The following is a 17,185-nucleotide window of genomic DNA, read 5'->3' as shown; positions in this document are numbered from 1 at the left end:
CCATTACACCAGCTTGCAAAAGGCCGGACATATTGGCTTTACCAGTGCTTGTTTTATCGTTTTTTTAGGAAGAAGGTTATTATTGCTATTTAAAGGACGACATTTTAATTGCAAAAGCTGTATGATCGTCCGTGTTATGGGGGCTTATAGAGTGCGATCAATCATTCCATGGTAGTCCTGTGCAGGGAGAATGGGAAATGCCAGGCGAAAACTTTACATACACACTTTTATGTGCCGTGTGTGTGTGTGTAGGAAGGCTGGACAAAGCTCACAGGTTTATATCCCAGGGGAAATGTGCCACATACACTAATATGCCCGTACTGACAAACAAAGGCATAAAAACATCCCCTTACCTTTGCACAAATAAGCCCAACACTGATTTTGCTTAAAACGCCACCCGCTTCATTATCCTAATCTCTGCCTTTCTGCGTCTCTGGGCCAATCCTGTCTTCCTCCTTTTCTCTTTCGAGACTATCAGTCCTTCGTTACCCCAGATCTACAAGTCCCCTGCCATGCTTACCCATATGTGACCACGGCTACCCACTTCCTTGTTTCCTTCTGTTCCTTCAATCTTTTGATCAAATAAACTGAGATTAGTGCTCAATGACCCTTTTGTTCAAATAGGATTTGTTTGCCCCATCTAACTCCTACAACAATTTATTACTTACAAAGACTTTGCCCCCTTCCCATATTGCCTCCAAAATCCACTCCCCTAACTCAGGTTTTTGGGTGTATGTTGGCATAGGTGATCTTTTCCTTTTGGTTCGCCTGCACAGAGCATCTGTGCGCAGAGATGGTCGATGAACACGGATGTGAGTCATGAGCAGTATTCCTTCAAGCCCACACAGAGAGAAACATCCCTTCTCCACTGCCCTTGGGCCCTGTTTGAAAACATCCAGGACATGCTTTTAGAGTTTTGATTTAAAAAAAGTCCCTTCAACCTCCAAATTACCATTCATTGCCCAATTTGGCTTACATACTATTATGACCCTATAATTAGGCTCATACTTAATATACTCTACACTTTAGCTTCCCCACCCTCTAAACTACTCCGTCCTATTTTATAATAATGCCCATTCCCCTGCCATGGTCCCAGCTTTTCATAATCTCCGAATGTTTGTGTCTTGGGGCTTACCAATCCTGTATGTGTCCTACCAGCCTCTCCTCGTTTAGTCCTAGTTCTCTTTCACCAACCCAGACCTATTGTTCTTCTGTATAGCCTGGCTCCCCGTGCTCCTGGGCTGTCATGTCAGTCCCCCGCATTTCCAGTCCTCCATCTACCCCTCTAGTAGTTTTACATTCGTTTATAATCATCACTGTTTGCTCTCTTAGGCATTTTACTGACAACAAACCCTTATGCGTCCTCTCCTTCAGATCTTCTGTTTTTACCCACTCTTCGATTTGTTTAACCCAGAACACGTCAGATACTTAGTGGTGCTCAATAACAGCCAGAGTACATCATCTGCCTAAAGAACTAAGGATGCATGTGAACAGTTTATTCAAGTTTCATCCGGCTCAAATTATTCCACTTGCAGAAATGTGATACCTCCCTATTTGTGTACTTCCTTCCTGGTCCTGTGACAGCTGCTCGTGTTCTAGCTCCGCCTCCACACTCTTCTTTGTAAGAGCTGTCTCCAGACAATTGTTACCTCCTGTTTTTCACTTCCAGCATATGTCTCTTTATTTGGTATATAAGTTTTGGCACATTTTCTGAACTAGGTTATTCCCACCAAGATTCGTCCTGTTCAACATCTTGCTTGGCCGGGTCCAGCAATCTGGGCAGTTTTTTAAAAAAAAATATCTTTATTGTGCACCAGACAAAAGCAATCACATTTACATCCGGTATCCATGTGTCATCTGTGCATTTTACGATAAACAAAAACCAAAAGGTCTACAATCTGATAACCAAGTGACAAAGATCCACCACCCCAGCAATGCGCCACTGCATTTCCAACATTGTCAATTAGTGTAAGCAAACGAGGCTAGTAGCCTGCACCCTGAGTGGTTTGTCCTGCACCTACAGAGAGCAGAACAATACAATACTCAATATAGCCCTACCCCACAACCACCCCCCTCCCCCCAACCCCAAACTAACTAAAAACATTGGTGCTGTTTCACGGGTGAACCACCCCCTCCGATGTAGTAGCGGCAGGTATCCACCCAGCTCTGTTACCCCCAACCGGGGGGGGTCTGTACGGGGGGGGGGAAAGGGAGGGGGGGGGAGGGGGAGGGAAGGGGGGGAAGCAGGGGCGGGGGGGGGAAAGAGACTGAGGGGGGGGGACCAAAGGTCACATAAAGGGAAGGCAGAAGAGGGGACAGGGAGGCTAATCCCCCCGGAGGGGGGGAAGGGGGAAGGAAAGGCCAGTTCACGGAGGGAGCCAGGAGGGAACCCCACACCCAGGAGGTTGACGAGCTCTCTGATTAGCAATCTGGGCAGTTAGTGTCCTTTTCTCATGCCCCCTTGGTCTAACCAGTTTATCACCACCTCTGTATGGCTGTACCAACTGTCTTCCATATTTCTGTCCTCTATAACGGACCGCTCCAGGGTGGCATGGTCAGCGATCAATTTTTCCTCTTTCTTTTGCCCCCTCCACTCGCTCCCCACACAACACAAATAAACTGTTAATGTCCATCCTCTGCTCCTTACCCTTTATCTTTTGTCCAGACGTACGTAACCCACTTACCTGACAGCCATTATCCTGGCTTCATGTTTCTTTCTCCTCATTTTATGAATCTTCGCCTTTTCGTTGGTACTATACTAAAAATGTGCACCCCCAAACTCCTTGAGGTTGCTTTCCCTTGGTCATGCATTTTCTGAATACTCCTTAAACGTTCCCACCTTCAACCCTTTTAATCACCTTTCCACTTTCATGTCGCAAAAAATGTCGTTCACCTGGCTTCATATTTGAAGATATTACCTTACCACCCTTGCTGGGCATTCAATCCCAGCACATAAATAGTTCCTCCTGTGCCCCATACCCGTGATGGCCAGTCTTGCTTTCTTTACTATGATTTGTAGCCCTCCTCGCAGTACTCCACCGCATCCTGCTGGAGGTCCTAGAATCCTTTTGCTTCCACCACCTCCAATGCTCTAAAAGTCAAATCTGACTAAAATAGTGTTGGCTCCCATTTGGATGTACACGTCTCACCTGCATAATCCACTGTCGTTAGTGTTCACTCTCTATCTTCATTCCCTGATTCCTTCTTCATTTCCTCAATAAGCCTTCATATATTCTCCCCTGAGGGTTTTCGAGCAACAAAATGTTTTTTTTCTCCGTAGAAACCAATACCTGTTTGTTTCCCTGAAATGGTAGCCAGCGTCAGTGCCTTCTCTAGCGTGTCCAGCAGTTAATCGATGACGTTCATGTTCACTTATTTCCTTTCTGCCTCGCCCATTTTGAGGCCTTTCCCTGCCTGCCTCTAAGTACTGTTTTCCTGACGGCACTAGTAACAGGGCACAGAGCTGTCACTCTCCTGAAAGTGGCGGCTGGTACTTGTGTTGCATGCTTCACTTCTAAACAAACCCACGGTATCTCAACCACTACAAATTAGATAACGATCCAGCTTTGGTGTCTCGCCTGGAATGTGCTTAAATGTTTGTACCCAGTTATGCATTCTTGTTATGTTTGCATTATTCTGATATTGCAATGCTGTGGCTGTTTAGCTCTCCTTGATGTTGGCTATTCCTCCTTGAACCATCGTCCACCTCATTTTAAGCTGAAAGCAATTGTTCATGCTGCAGCTAAAACTTTCTCACTCTTCTATGTCACTGGTTCTTCAGGCAGCCACGCTTTCACACTGCTGTACTCTTCCTGAGATGTCTTTCTACGTGTCCTTATCGCTTCTGCCATGCCTGTAACTCTTATCGAGTGGCCAGGCCTTGTTGCCTCCTTCATTGACATTGCCATTTGCCTGCAGTGTGTCCCTGCTCAGTGACACCACTCTAACTGCAACATTCTTGTGTCCTGGTAATTATTGAGCCAATCTCAATTAACAGCTTTTCTATTGTAAACTTTTGCCTGTTGATTCCTCACCTCTTTAATCTCCTTTGGGCGCCAGACCGGATCCGCAAAACTTAAAATAACTCTATTGCACTAGTAGCTGGTACCAGGACTCCAGCTTGATTCCATGCTTCTCTGGATGCCGTGTGATGGAGGTGTATATCGTGCAACCCACAAGGTCCTGACTTCATGATTTCACTTCTCCTGAGGACTATGAGGGAACTTCTTTTACTTCTAGAGGATGCAACAAACAATGGAGTCGCAGTTTCTTCTGATCCCATTATCGAGACACTTACTGAAGGGTAGGTTGCTTTGTTCAAGGGGAAGTGTTCCGCACCAAGTATGGGATGAAAGGCAGGTATTCTGGTAGGCGAGCCCACTCGCTGATTCAGACCTTGAGGCCACCTTCAGATCCATTTCCTGTTCTAGTGGACATGGCACTGGGGCATGGCTCTGTTCCGGTTCCCCTTCCGGTACTGCTGGGCCTGCTCTTGGATTTTCCGGCTCCTGGCACTGGCCAACCTTGTGTAGCAGCTTTCACCCAGGCTTTGTTGGCCTTGTGAAGTCTTAGAAGAAATGGGTAGTGTAGCTCTACCCTCTTTATCAGTATATGGAAACTAAAAAATAATGAAAAGAAGAAACAGAAGCTTATATTAGCAGTACCAGCAATTCAGACAGAATGAGGGAAAAATGTGGCCAATTATTAAAACTGTAACTCTGAAACACTTCAAACAGAAGTGAAGACCAGACGAATATACAGACATGAGGGAGAACAGACATGTGACAACTGTGTGTGGGCCATAACCACGAACCCATGAGCAGCAATGAATAAACCAGGCGCCACTAAGGTCTGATAAAAGGTAAACAGAAAACATGAGTTGGCCTTCATAAAAAGAAAACCGCATCAACCTTGTCAGTTACCATGCACAGTCACAATAGAGAGACAGAGACTAGCCAAGATGGTGTCATAAATCCTACGGAGAAAGTAGATCAGTCCATGTTGTCTGTACATGGCCCCGGTCATAAGACAACCAGGCATGAAGGTTCATAAAAAAACAAAAAAACAATGCTTCCAACAAAAGAGGATCCAAAATGAACCAAAGTGAAGACAAAAAAATCTAAGACAGCAACAGAATTGCGTTAAACCCTCTCTCCGCATGACTCACCATAAATAAAATTACTTCCCCTTGCTAATAAGTTTGCCCCCTAAGGCAGAAAGAGGAAGACTGGAAGTCATGCAATTGGAATCAAGGTTCCATCCTAGAGGAAGTTCTGTAATGGAACAAAACAGCACAGCGTCCGTTGCTCTACTAGTCTCTAGTGTATCCATCTTTCTTTCTTTAATATTTCCAGTTCTCCTTCCACAAAACTCTCCATGCTCAAATCTGTTTCCGCCGACATCCTGAATGACTCATTGCCCAGCATGATGCTGCATGATCTTGCCTTGTTGGCCCTTCTAGACAGCTCATCCCTGGTCATCCATACTTCTGGCACACTGTCCTCCCCATGCACTTGGGCCAGTGCCCTCACCTTGTTCGTATATTTTGACATCAGCACTCTTCTCGCCTTCTGTTAGTGGTACATCTCTACCATTGGTAGGCACTAGTCACAAGCACCTTGCATCTCTCCTTTACAGTGTACATGATGCCCTTTGAAATTTCCCCTGTCAATCCCATTTTCACTCCTCCAACTTTCTGCCCTGTTCCAGTCTTATTATATTTCATTATTTTTGTGCTTATGACTAGGCCTGGGCGGTAAATTCCGTACCGCTCGTGGAATTTGCAGAATTTGGGAAATTTCGCATTCCGCGAAGAAAGCGGAATTGTCCAAAATTCTGCGTTCCGCGGCTTTGCGCAATTTTTTGCTTGTTCGCGTTCTCAAAATACGTGTTTGCGAGATATTTCTCCCCGAGCACGCAAACAGCGTTCGCAAACAGGAAAAAAGCATTGCGAACAAGCAATTCTGCGTGTTCGCGGAATTTCTGCATGCTCGCGGAGATTTTTTACCATTTTGCGGAGATTTGCGTAGCGCGACTATGCAAATTCGGCCCACCCCTACTTATAACTCATTATTTGCCTCACTCTGACTGTTCCTGTGGGGGCTGTGATGGCTGTTTTACTTCCCCCACTACACTGACCCTCCACTACACTCTACGACCCTCTGCCACATTCTACTTTACAACACTCCACTTTACGACCATCTACTCCACCCCATGCAACTCCACTCTACACCACTCCACTCTGACACTGCACTCCACTCTATGCCACTCCATTCTATGCTACTCTACTCCACGACACTAAAATCCACTTCACAACACTTTACTTAACTTGACGCTATGACACTCTATGTCTGCCTACTACACTCTACTCCACCCTATGCCACATCACTTTATGCCCCTCGACTCTATGCCCCTCCACAACCCTCTACTCTACGTCCCTCCATTCTATGTCCCTCCACTCTACACCACTCTACTCTAATTCATGACACTCCTCTCTTATCCACGCCACGGCACTCCACTCTATGACACTCTATGCCAGTGATCCTTAACCTATGGTCCAGGAACCCATGGGTGTCTGCAAAGCCTACTCAGGGAGTCCGAGACTGCTTAGAAAATTAAAGAATATTAACAGATTAATAAAGCGTATATAAATAAAGATGCAAAATGTACAATATCATTTTTTAAAACATTTTGTAAATGTGAAGGAATTTGATTATTGGAAGCTAAATTAAGGTAGTGTCCTCAGATTGATTCATGGGAGCAGTGTAGTTGCATCAAACAGAATATAGTATGAACAAAGAGTGGCCTCAATTAAATTAAGAAAAGCTTCAACCTTCCAATTCAAATTTCGATTTTTTAAATATTTGTTTGTTAATTAAACAAAAAAATTCATAATTGATATATTTGTTTAATGAATGGTTGTTTGTTTCTTTATTTTTAGGTCTCGCAGACCTAGCGTTGCAGCGCGCATGTGTAGCTCGCTCTGCGAGGCATATTGTAGTAGGGTAGGTTTTAGAAGTGGAGTTGAATCCCCGCCCATCTTTCTCATTGGCTGGCGTCATCGTCTATGGTAAACGCTGGCTTCTGATTGGACATGAGGCTTCTTTTATTACCGCCATGTCTCCTTTTGGGACCTCCCATCCGGACAAGGTTGTTTACTTGTGGCGTTATACTGTCTCCTTCAATTACTGGATAACCACTTTTTGTTTCATTTGTGCAATGGCAACAGCTTGTATTTATTGTATTTAGGTGCTCGTTCTTCATCGTCATCTCGGATTCCGCATTTTTTTTTGCTTTTAGCTTTCTAAAGGATCAGTGCGGCGCCCGGCTCAGGGACACCATGCTTTGTTCTTTTGTTTTAAAAAAAACTTTATTGGTGAGCATGCGCTCTGCATTTAGATGCCGCTGAATTTGGCCCTGAGGCAGAAAGAGTCAGTCTCGTGGCTGGAATCTGCCACTCAGATCCAGAATAGAGGTGCGCAGTGTGCTTTGTTTCGTTCTTTTTATTTTATTGGAGAGCGCGGCACCCGCTTTACGGACACCGCGCTCTGTTTATTATTTTTTTTAACTCGGTTGCTTTATTTTTTTTTTTTTACTTTAACACTGAGCGTGGCGCCTGCTTCAAGGACACCGTGCTCAGTGTTAAAGTAAAAAAAAAAGAAACCGAGCGTGGTTTCCTTGAAGCGGCGCCGCGCACAAATGCTTATTTTTTTCTGTCACTCTTCCTTCTCTTTTTCTGTTTCCCCTCACTCTTGTTTCGGGACCTCTCGACTGTTTTTCTCTCCCCGTGTGTCTTTTCTCCTCTCTCGCTCTCCCTTTCCCGAACTGTCTCTGATGTGGAGACGGGGCTCCCACTGCCAAAGTACGTAAAAATGCAGCTGCTCTTCTGAGACTAGGGTGGCATTACCTGGCCTGTAGTCACATCACACAGGCTGATGCAGTGTTACATCTCCCTGCTCTTGCAGTGTTGGCTTAACACCATCACTTCAGGACAGAATAATAGTGCACTAGGGAGACAGATGCACAGCTAGGAAGACTGGGTCTCACAATACCGAGTTCCTGCTTCATGCAGTGATTTGAATTGTTGGAACAGGAGCCCGAGACCTCTGGTCCCGAATGAATGGTTCTTACTGCGGCACATGGCCCTTAAAAAGGAGGCTTGTTACAATGGTGCCTCTGGGGTTACTGCTTCTAATGAATTACTTGCGGATTTCTTAACAATACAGCAGTGCCTCTGAAGTGTTTCAAACATGGCTGGGCGCGGACATGCAACACGTTTCACTTTGCTTCGGTGATTCTGGGAGAGACATGTCCAGCTTTTTGTTCAGCTGCTCTGGAAGCTGTTTCTTTAAAGGCATTGTTACGTGCATGATTGCTTTACATAACATAACACAGCATGACTGGATGTGACATGATAAAACATAACATATTTAAGTTGAGGATAAAAGAAAGCTAATTAAACAATTCCTCTTCATGATCGTGTGCACCTGGGTACCTAGACCATTTTTCAGAAAAGGGCGGTTCAGTCCAGTTTTCAAAAGCCTTTGCAGACATAACCAAATCTAGAGCGGGTAATTTGTGACTGTATAGTAACTATTTCTTAGAACCTGGATGTTTAAAAGCAGCTTATTGTTTAACAGTATTAGAAAGTACCATTGTAATCCTGTAAAACAAGCATTTGCAATTTGCATTGCATTTGGGAGAGTTTGAGCTATTGGTATTGGAAATGACCATGCCTTTTAATTATGTGTTTTGAAAACCGGCAAGCGGTGCCTGAATACTTACAATCCATGCTTACTGAATGAAGGGTGGCAGTTAAAGGGGCGCAGTTACTGTCAGCCTTGCTTCTCATAAACAACAACTATAAGCACAAAGTACATTTACACACCACTTGCAGGTTTTCAAAACACATAAATAAAAGACGTTGTCATTTACAATGCCAATAGCTCAAACTCTCTGAAATGCGAGACCTATTGCATTGCAAATGCTTGTTTAAGTATTGTTTTGTGGTTGAAATTATCGAAAATGCTTAGGCCGGGGTCCCTGGTTTCCAGTAATGATTTAGTGGGTATCCCCAGATTCCAGTAATAGTTAAGTGGGGGTTCGCAGAAGTCAAAAGGATAAGAACCCCTGCTCTGTGCCACTCTACAACACTTCACGACACTCTGTGCCACTCCACTCTACAGGACTCCACTCTCCTCTATGCCACAAACTTTTAACCATGCTGAACAGCAGCCACACTGGTGTACAACATGGATAAAACACATTGGCAAAGCCACTAGCTTATGCATAGGCGAAACCTATTGGTTTTGCCAATGCTTGTTCAGTCTTCTAGTGGTGGTGCATGTCTTTGTGTGAGCATTGATTAGTTTTGTTGTGCTGCAGTGTGCATTGTTATCATAGCATGTGTGTGCCAGGAACATGAGTAACACGCATGAGAACTGTCCCCTGGTTTAGAATGGTCTATGCCTAGGATTTTAGTTGTGTGCCTGAAATTATCCTATGTTGTTGATATCTCCTTGCCTCAGTTTGTACTGTCTTACTTGGTTTTGTTGGGCCTTGTGAAGGAGGGGGTGTTCGTAATATTCAGTGTTTAGTTCCCTTCTGTGTTTGATTGGTGCGTATGCTTGTTTATGTGTGATTCATGTGTTAATTCTTCAGTGGAATAAGCTGGAAAGTGGCCAGTTGGGAGCTGAAGCCAGGGAGGGAGCACTGTGTCCCCGTTGTCACTGTGGGGTTTTGCCTGTATGATTAAGGCACGAGTAATGTAAACAAAAACCATTCTATTTAAGCTTCCCACCTTCAGTTATCTGTTAATGGAGTGCCATCTTCCACTGCACACCTAACTATTTGGAAAATGGGATATGATAGGGAGATTTGGCTCTAGTCTAGAGCTTGACACTTGTATTTACCTAAAACCTGGACTTTATTATATTAGCAACCATGGGAAAGAGATTATCATAAGTACAGACAAACTGAGTTGTGTGATGGTTGTATGTGTATGCGCATAGAAGCTAACCATATGCCCTTAAATGACGATTTATTTTTCCTCATGAACATTTCACATTACCTTCCCGTCTTCAGGTTTATTGTTGGATAGATTTGTGTGATGTGCATGGCGAGTTGGTTTAGTATCAGGAAACAGACTCGTAGTCAGGAGTATATGGATTGGTGGGACCTGGCACCCAGTAGTGACTAGAACATAAAATAAGGGGGTGTTTACATACAGAATATATTTGAAGCCCTGCTACAATATCCTAAGACTGGAAGCTACACAATTGATTTTCTTTTCTCCTTTTTTGAATTCCTGTTTTCGTCTGAGGTAGTGTTAGCAAGATTTATTATTAGGATTCAAGGGAAAGACATACAAACATTTAGGGGGGATCCACCATGCAGAAAGGCACATTGAAACTACCTCATTGATGTCCATGATTTCTCTTTATTATTGAGCCCCCTGGGTAGAATTAAAACCAATTATTCAGTAATGAATTGGTAATATTAATTAGTACCCCATCGTCCTTTCATCTGCTTTCTGTCGACATGCTTCGACCTGTCCTTGTCCCCCTATGCGTCGATAGGCCTTCCGCAGGACTAAGATCCCACGCCTTGACCTATCCACGCCCTGTTATAAAGAAAGTATCAAGTGAGTGGATTTATGTGGTGATCTTACTTGTCGCTCCTCAATTTTATATCAGAGATTTCCTGGAAGAATAAAAACATCAATATCCTCTCATATGCAGATGCAATAATGTGCATGTGTGCAATCTCAGCATCCGCACCACGCTAATTCCGATTCAGTGCCTTCAGGCAGAGGTGTTATCGTATATATACAAAGTGCCCGCACTTTCCTGTTTGCATTCACCCCATCATCATGAAAACACCCAAAAAGAGTGAGGGTTGAAGGAAGAGTCAGTGAAATAAATGAGTGTTCTTTCCCTGGTTCATACTTTTACTCTCTGTAACCGGGGTAGGAGCAGGTGCGTCTCCCTGTAATCACACACAATGCCCAGAAACAGAAGCATGATCAATTTATCCAAACGCTTGCTATTCCCCCATTGAAGTCACAACCATTTTGGCAATTAAAGGTTCAAGATTGCCATCTCTTCAATTCTTTTCATGTCAATGGACTAACACCCAATACTAGCTGCAGTGATTGTAATATCAAGCAGTACTCATTTGGAAGAACCAATATGCGTTTGCCCTGCCACATTCCCATGCTATATTGGAAGCTCATTTGTAGTTCAGGGTGCTGATTATGTGGCAACATTATTGTGCAGCAGCAAAGCGTGTGTGCCGGGGTTAAAATCCAATGATATACTCATTGCTGCGCCCGGTCCCCGGTTTCGCCGAGTGCGAGTGCCATCAACCGATCTCATCACGCCTGCTGACCCTTATTCTGCTGGCACCCCTTAAATACTGCTCAGGCCCCCCAACTCCAAAGTTACTCATGTCGTCAAGGGACCAACACCGCTTGCAGTCGCCGCTCGCTGCCCTCCGTAGTATGGAGGTAGCTTCTTGGACCCCCCCCGGCCTTTTCTAGTCCATCCATCGGGATCTCTCACCATGGCATGATATGCCACGTGGTATGTCCCTGTGCTCTGGGCCCAATCACCGACATGCGTAACATGTCAATGCTTACCGCCATATTGGAAGTGCTCAGAAAAGTGAAAAACACTAGTATAAAGCAGTTTTATGATCAGTGTTAACTTGTTTATTGAAAATGGGGATGCATCATCATTATAAAGACTGGGATCAGCATTCTTAGCGTAATTTACTGGAGAATCATAAATGTTTTAAAAAGGATATACTATTCCCTCTGGATCCCTTTACACCTTATTGATGAAAGTAAATGGAGGTTAATACACAGAAAGAGAGCTCATTCAATAGGAACCGGTCTCAAGGTATAATCAATACACTTGATGCATATAAGATCGCTTTTCTATAACCCGGGTCTGTTGAAGAGTTTTGTTGTTTACTTTGTATGTAGTGTGGAAACTTATTCTACGTCCATATCCTGATGGTAGACCAGCACCTATGAGGCCCCTCTCCTTTCTTTGTCTAGGACTTGAGGCTCAACATTTATGGGTGTATTTCTCTATAAACAATTAAAATGATGCCAGGGAATATCATCATTTAATCCCCATTCATGACTTAGGATACGGTATAGCCATCTCTGTTCCCGTCTCAGTAGTTGGTTTTTCATATCTTTAACATTTCTGACAATATTCAGTTTATCTGGAACCCTCCACCTGATATCATTCACGGTGTGCCTTTTTACCAAGTAGTGTGCAGTTAATAACTTAGTCATAGTTTTTCTGCATCTGATATTACGCAGGTGGAGAACCTAGTCATTAACTTGCAGACGGATGCTGAGCCCCTCACTCTTCTTCTACTTTACCGGCCCCCATATCCCATGCCATCTTTTTCTGCCATTCTTAGTGAACAACTATCCTCCCTTCTTATATCGCATTCCCATCTCGCCATTTTCAGCGACCTGAATTACTGGTTCGGCGATAGCCACGCCGGCTCTCACGCCACTGAGCTTTTTGAGATGCTTAAAAGCTTGAACCTTGTCCAACACGTCTCCCAACCTACTCACATCAAGGGACACGTCTTGGACCAGATCTGGACCTGCAACCTGGAGCTGTCCCCACCAGACATACGTCCGTGTGCCTGGTCCGACCATCACCTGGTAGACACTACCATCACGGTTGCTGCTCAGACCCCTGCTCCCTTGATGGCCGGTGGCCATGCCCGTAAATGGAGCTCATATGACTCCCAGGGATTTCTAACTGCCCTGGCTGACTCCCCCCCGGTGATTTCCGACCCCACCGATATGGACGGGCTGGAACAAAAAGTGGCCACCTGGCTTGAGTCGGCCAGCGATTTGTTTGCCCCTCTGGTCAAATTTCCCTGTACCAAACATAGGAATTCTCACAGGTGGTTCTCCGATGACCTCAAAGCCCGGAAACTTAAAACACGCCAGCTGGAACGCATCTGGAGACACGATTATTCTGACCTAGCCAAACAATCTTATCTGACCGCTCGCAAAGAATTTAAAATAGCTATTCGCTCAGCTAAATCCGAACACTTCGCCAGTAGGATATCCCAGGCAACTAACAAATCTAAGGAGGTGTTCAGAGTTATGAACGAGTTAACCACAGATGATAGGACCCTACCAGCCCAGACTCCCACGCAGGAGGCCTGCGACACCTTGAACTCGTACTTTCTAGAAAAAATTTCTTCTATCAAAAAATCCATTCCCTCATTCCACCAACTGCCACTACTGGATAACTCCCCCAATAATTCCCTGTCCTTCACTTCTTTTCCGGTCCTCGACTCCTCTTCTTTGGCGGAACTAGCCACTCGCGTAAAATCTGGCTCCCCAAATGATTGCTGCCCGCCGTCCGTTCTGCGGAACATATGTCTCAATCTACCTGACAGTGTTTTACACCTACTTAATAGCTCCCTCAGCAGCGGCACTTGCCCCACCTCCTTCAAGGAAGCTATCCTTGTACCCTTACTAAAAAAACCTGGCGCCGATATTACAGCCATCGAACTATCGCCCCATCTCCCTTCTCCCCTACTTTTCTAAGCTCATGGAGGCCCATGTCACTCGCTGCCTGTCCGGGTTTATTGAATCTTCCGGCTATCTTGTACCCACCCAGGCCGGCTTCAGACCTGCTCATTCTACAGAAGCTGTTATACTGGCAGCCCTTGACACACTCAGAGGTAACGCGGACGCGGGAAACCCCCAAGCCCTCGTCTTACTGGATCTCTCGGCCGCGTTCGACACGGTGGACCATGACATCCTTCTCCACCGTGTCGGACAGGCGGGCATCCAGGGCGTTGCTCTCTAGTGGGTCAGGTCTTTCCTCACCGGGAGAACACAGGCGGTCCGCCTTGGTCCTTACACTGCAAAAAAATCTCTCACATCCTGTGGTGTTCCCCAAGGCTCTTCCCTCTCCCCGCTTCTCTTTAATCTCTACCTCCGGCCTCTCATTCAATCTCTTCTGAAATGGGACATCGTCACCTATAACTATGCTGACGATCTCCAAATCATTTTCCCCCTTAATTCACCTAATGCCATCACAACTTTCCATGGGGCCATGACTCATATCCAACTCTGGATGAACCAGAACCAATTAAAGTTGAACCCCGGTAAAACTGAGCTCCTACTTCCCGGACTCAGCGCCACCTACTGGGGTCCACAGTTCTGGCCTCCGGAGCTCGGCTCCCCCCCCGTCCCAGCAAAATCAGTAAAAAGTCTGGGTGTCATTATTGACACCGAGCTCTCTCTTAATGCTCAGGTGGGAGCGGTGGTTTCCTCCTGTATGTTCCAACTTCGGAGGATCCGTAAAATCCGCCACCTTCTCCCGCCGGCAGCACTCACCCAAACTGTCATTTCACTGGTACTCTCCCGTTTGGATTTTTCCAATGCCATTTATCACGGTTTGCCACAATACTTGACCCAACGCCTTCAAATCGTTCAGAACCAGGCTGCCCGCCTGATCCATGGAACACCTAGATGGCAATCCGCTAAACCTCTGCTTACGAATTTGCATTGGCTCCCGGTCGAGCGAAGGGCTGCCTTTAAGGTGGCTTGTCTCACCTTTAAGGCACTTCATTGCCCCTCTCCTGCTTTCCTAAAATCTACCATCCGTCCTCACTGCCCCACACGTAATCTTCGATCCGCCCACCGCGACTTGCTGATCATCCCCAGGAGCAAAACTAAGAGATTCGGCGGACGCCGGTTCTCTCACTTAGCTCCCGGGCTCTGGAACCTCCTTCCTTTCTCTATTAAAGCTTGCTCCTCTTTTCTCCTATTTAGGAAAATGTTAAAAACTCATCTCTTTCCCACCCCCACGTAGACTCTGTTCCTCTACCTCCCCCTCACTCTGTTCTGTCTACCAGCGCCAGGAAGCTTCGGTGTCAGTGCGCTTTATAAGCATCATTTAACATAACATAACATAACATAACTTCTGTGTTCCATAATTCTGATTTTGACTTTCCTTGTAGTTATACCTACATAGAGTAGGTTACACGGAAAGCGGGTCAAGTATATGATCCCGCTCCTGCCCCGGTTCCAGAGAGTAAAAGTATGAACCAGGGTAAGAACACTGATTTTATTCCACTTACACTTCCTACAACCCTCACTGTTTTTGGGTGCTATCATAGTGATGGAGTGCCTGCAAACCGGAAAGTGCAGGTACCTTGTATATGGGAGATAACTTAGATTCCCCCACTTGCTGGAAGGCACTGAACCGGAATTAGTATGAATAAGATGCTAAGATTGCGCATATGCGCATTATTGCATCTGCATTTGAAAGGATATTGATGTTTTTCCTTTTGTTTTGCCAGGAAATCCCAGAGTATGAAATTGAGGAGTGACAAGTAAGGTCATCACATGAACATAAATCCACTCACTTGATACTTTCTTAATAACAGGGTGTGAATAGGTCTAGGCGTGAGATCTTAGTCCTGAGGAAGGCTGCTCGACCCATAGGGGTACAAAGACAGGCCGAAACATGCAGACAGAAAGCAGATGAAAGGATGATGGGGTGCTAATATCCCTGATTCATCACTGGATAATTGGTTTTAATCCTACCCAGGGGGGGCCCAATAATAAAGAGAAATCGGGGACATCACTGAGGTAGTTTTAATGAGTTGGATTCCCCCTAAATGTTTGTATGTCTTTCCCTTTAATAACCCTTCGCTCCATCCCAGGCGTTGGTCTGCACAGGGATGTTGTAGCTCGCCCAATATTGAAGCATTCCACTATTAGTGGATTAGGGATTTTTTTTTAATTTGTTTCCTCACAGAGGGTGCAATCTCACTGTGGTTATCTCTTTTTCCTGCTGTTCTGTGTGTTTGATTACATTTGTGGGAGGACGGAAAAGGAGAGGAACCTCTCTCCCCTTATCTTGTGTCTGAAGATATATGAATAGCCATGCTTTTTAAAACAAACTGGGCCACTAATATTGGTTAAAATAAGAATGTAATTTAAAAATTACTTAGGATTGTGGCTCTCCTGAATTAACTCTTGTGAAACTTAATGTCCAGTTGAGAATAAAGCACCTTGGACAGCAACCTTGATAAAAACTGTATCAGTTTATTAGAGATTTTTACAGAGGGATGGGGCAAATGGGCATGCTGGAGTTCACACTTTCTCCCCAAATGATTATTGCATATGAGTGATGCACTTCATAGCACACTGTACCCGTAACTGTTAAAAGAGGATGGGATTGACTCACAACTTGAGAAGGATTGTATATTATCACTGAGGGAATTTTGTTTCACTGTGCATTGCGTAAACTGTCATTATAACTTCTGTTTTCATGCAAGGGCAATGGCAATGTGACAGTGGGTGACATGTGGATGTATGACATTACAACGAGTGTTATTACAACGCGTGCAGTTACATCGCATGCGTTACAACGCATGCGATGTTACAACGCTATGCCATTACAACACAAGTCTTTACATCGACTTGCACTAGATGGCGTGCTAACATTAGAAAAGTGTAATTTACTATTCCAACTCCAGTCCACGTAACAGTAGGGAAGGTGTTGGGATAGCAAACTACACTATTTGTAATGTTAGCACGCCATCTAGCGCAAGTCGATGTAAAGACTTGCGTTGTAATGGCATTGCATTATAACATCGCATGCGTTGTAACGCATGCGATGTAATAGCTGCGCGTGGTAAAAACCGCGTTGTAATGGCTGTTCCCCGTGACATGTCAATATATAATTGCATTTGGCCCGATTCACAAAAGTAATCTGAGACAAAATCCTAACTTTACGACTTTCGGTATTCACAAAAGGCATTTCATTTAGTAGTAGTGAAGTAAGGAATCCTAACTTTACTACTACTGCCTTTTGTGAATACCGAAAGTCGTAAAGTTAGGATTTTTCTCAGTTTAGTAGTAGTAAAGTTAGGATTCCTTACTTCACTACTACTAAATGAAATGCCTTTTGTGAATACCGAAAGTCGTAAAGTTAGGATTTTGTCTCAGATTACTTTAGTGAATCGGGCCAAATGCAATTATATATTGACATGTCACGGGGAACAGCCATTACAACGCGGTTTTTACCACGCGCAGCTTTTACATCGCATGCATCCTAACTTTACTACTACTAAATGCCTTTTGTGAATACCGAAAGTCGTAAAGTTAGGATTTTGT

General features: G+C 44.7%; 1 protein-coding gene across 4 annotated transcripts in view; it reads left to right on the top strand.

The window, feature by feature from the left end:
- The window catches only part of UCKL1 (uridine-cytidine kinase 1 like 1), a 317,450-nt gene that overhangs the window by 121,562 nt on the left and 178,703 nt on the right, over positions 1 to 17,185 (top strand). The gene's annotated exons all lie outside the window — the stretch shown is intronic.

This window comes from Triturus cristatus, chromosome 7 (genome assembly GCF_964204655.1).
Source record: "Triturus cristatus chromosome 7, aTriCri1.1, whole genome shotgun sequence".
NCBI classification, from domain to species: Eukaryota; Metazoa; Chordata; class Amphibia; order Caudata; family Salamandridae; genus Triturus; species Triturus cristatus.
Note: the sequence above shows the minus strand (reverse complement) of the source record. Positions and strands in the feature narration are given on the sequence as shown.